Source organism: Bos mutus, chromosome 9 (assembly GCF_027580195.1).
Source record: "Bos mutus isolate GX-2022 chromosome 9, NWIPB_WYAK_1.1, whole genome shotgun sequence".
Classification (NCBI taxonomy): domain Eukaryota; kingdom Metazoa; phylum Chordata; class Mammalia; order Artiodactyla; family Bovidae; genus Bos; species Bos mutus.
This window is the reverse complement of record NC_091625.1, coordinates 70,408,320-70,411,398: the sequence shown is the minus strand read 5'-3', so window position 1 is coordinate 70,411,398 and position 3,079 is coordinate 70,408,320. Positions and strand designations below refer to the sequence as shown.

The 3,079-nt window shown below is 47.1% G+C and overlaps 1 pseudogene; it reads left to right on the top strand.

Moving 5' to 3' along the window:
• The first annotated feature begins 238 nt into the window (after positions 1-238).
• LOC106701265 (inhibitor of growth protein 4 pseudogene) lies at positions 239-1,872 on the top strand (annotated as a pseudogene).
• The last annotated feature ends 1,207 nt before the right edge of the window (positions 1,873-3,079 follow it).

Below are 3,079 nucleotides of genomic sequence, written 5' to 3'. Positions count from 1 at the left end.
CATTTTTGAAAGCATATCGCATTTAAATTTTGGATGAGACATCAAAGTGGGTGCTAAATGTAATATTAGGTAAAACTTATTATACAGTTAAAGAGCCATGTGAAAAATCTGTAGTTTATCAGGGATTGATAATGTATTCAAAATCATGGGACTTAGGTAGAGTACAAGGTCCATTTGTAAAGTATCCAATAAACTAGCTTAGGGGGTTGCGGGCATTTAAAGTAGGGCTTCGGTATTTGGAACATTATCTGGACAGTATTGAAAACCTGCCCTTTGAACTGCAGAGAAACTTCCAGCTCATGAGGGACCTGGACCAAAGAACAGAGGACCTAAAGGCTGAAATTGACAAGTTGGCCAGTGAATATATGAGTAGCGCCCGCAGCCGGAGCTCCGAGGAAAAATTGGCCCTTCTGAGACAGATCCAGGAAGCCTATGGCAAGTGCAAGGAGTTTGGTGATGACAAGGTGCAGCTTGCCATGCAGACCTATGAGATGGTGGACAAACACATTTGGCGACTGGACACAGACCTGGCCCGCTTTGAGGCTGATCTGAAGGAGAAGCAGATTGAGTCAAGTGACTATGACAGCTCTTCCAGCAAAGGCAAAAAGAGTCGGACTCAAAAGGAGAAGAAAGCTGCCCGTGCTCGTTCCAAAGGGAAAAACTCCGACGAAGAAGCCCCCAAGGCCGCCCAGAAGAAGTTAAAACTTGTGCGCACAAGCCCTGAGTATGGGATGCCCTCAGTGACCTTTGGCAGTGTCCACCCCTCTGATGTGTTGGATATGCCTGTGGATCCCAATGAACCCACCTATTGCCTTTGTCACCAGGTCTCCTACGGGGAGATGATTGGCTGTGACAACCCTGACTGCTCCATTGAGTGGTTCCACTTTGCCTGTGTGGGGCTGACCACCAAGCCTCGGGGGAAATGATTTTGCCCACGCTGCTCCCAAGAACGAAAAAAGAAATAGACAAGGGCCTTGGATTCCAACACAGTTTCTTCCACATCCCCTGACCTGGCTAGTGGGGAGTGGGATGCCTGGCTGGGCCGGGGGTCAGGGAGAGGTGGGTGGCACATGTTGTCATCTCCTCTCCTCCCCTCCCCACTTCCGGTGCTGAGGCTGCACCCAGACCCTGGTCCCGGGGTGCTGCGGCCGCTAACGGCATGTGCTCTCATTCAGCCCGCCCCCTTCAGAGGGAAGTGGTGTTGCCCGCTGTCCTTTGGCCTCCACACCGAGGTTGGTGCTGTGTTTTTGAGGGATGGTCCTCTTTTCTCCCGTTGCTTTGTATTTAAGGACTGGGGCAGTAGCATGGGGCCCTCCCCCAGCTTCCTGATTCCCTCCCCTCGTTGTGGGGGGGGCCATGCGTGATAAACTTCCTTCACTCTCTCCATGCTTTTCCAGTGGGGGGCTCCTCCGGGTCCTCTGGGCCACGGCCCTGGCTGAAGGGGCACCCCTTCCTCTGTGCCAAGAGGATTCGTCCAGCCTTGTGAGTGGGAGGGGCAGGGCAGAGTGTCAGTATCTCACTTGTAAAGGAATCGAGTTGGTGAATAAAAGCTGTACGTGTTGGCCTGCTGTGTTTATTGTAGAGACACTGTTTTAGCACATGGGCTGAGCATAGCTTACATCCTCTGAGTCAGCTAAAAGGCAGGAGGATGACATGCTGGAAGTAGGACCAGACATGGAACCTGAAGTGGTGCCACTGCCCCAGGACCCACCACCTCTCAGCTTGGGAAGGACAGAGCTGGCTGGAACTGGGCCTCAGACAAGGGGTTTCCAAAACCTTCAGGACTGTGTATCTTTTCCCTATAAGATATCTTTCATTTAATTTCCAATAAATGTGTACTTGTGTTTTATACATGAAAAAAAAATAAATAAAGTAGGGCTTCATCCACTGAATAAATACTTTTGGTAAATCTCTAAATAATGGGAATTATAAATGTTGTCAAAAGTCTAATGTTTTTTCTTGAGCAGTCTCAGTTTCAATGGTAGAAACATTTTCTTTATATATTAGGAGTGCCTTTGTTTCTAAGGCACTCCTTATTCCTCATTTGTAGCTCAGCTGGTAAAGAATCTACCTGCAATGTGAGAGACCTGGGTTGGGAAGATCCCCTGGAGAAGGGAAAGGCTGCCCACTCCAGTATTCTGGCCTGGAGAATTCCACGGACTAAGTCCATGGGATTGCAAAGAGTCGGACACGACTGAGTGACTTTCACACTTTCACTTGCTTCTAAGGCACTCCTTATTCCTTAAAATACACCCTCTCTTGTGATCATAAACCAGATGCAGTGACTATTAATAAGCAGATAAAAAAATATCTAATTCTCAATACATTCCTGTGAAAGAAGCAGGTGACATACACCATTACCTATTTTAACTAAAAGATGAATGTAACCATTAATTCATTGAATATGCATTGGTGTCGCAGAAATTTTAGATGTTGGAGATATGCATTTACAGCCCCTGTTTTGAGAAGAACTAAAATTTGGTGCAGAGTCTAGTGTGGAGATTATAAAATGATAAACCATGGTAAGATCTAGGCATCACAAATATTTGTTTTGATCCACATAGATTGAAAAAATACTGATATAGTTGAAATAGATACTTTTCTCTCCAAATCCGGATTTCTAGACTTTTATTGAAAACCTAACATTGGGCTACTGCCTAGGGGAGACGTATGTTCTTCAGTTTCTACCAATTCTGGCAAATACACCAGCCCACTTCCTTAATTTATATGCAGTAGTAATGCAAATGAGAAGGCAGTGGCACCCCACTCCAGTACTCTTGCCTGGAAAATCCCGTGGATGGAGGAGCCTGGTAGGCTGCAGTCCATGGGGTCGCTAAGAGTCGGACACGACTGAGCGACTTCACTTTGACTTTTCACTTTCATGCATTGGAGGAGGAAATGGCAACCCATTCCAGTGTTCTTGCCTGGAGAATCCCATGGACAGAGGAGCCTGGTGGGCTGCTGTCTATGGGGTCGCACAGAGTCGGACACGACTGAAGTGACTTAGCAGCAGCAGCAGTAATGCAAAGGAGTGAGGGTGAGAACCTGTAACACTCAGTGATTCAAGTGAACTGTGATA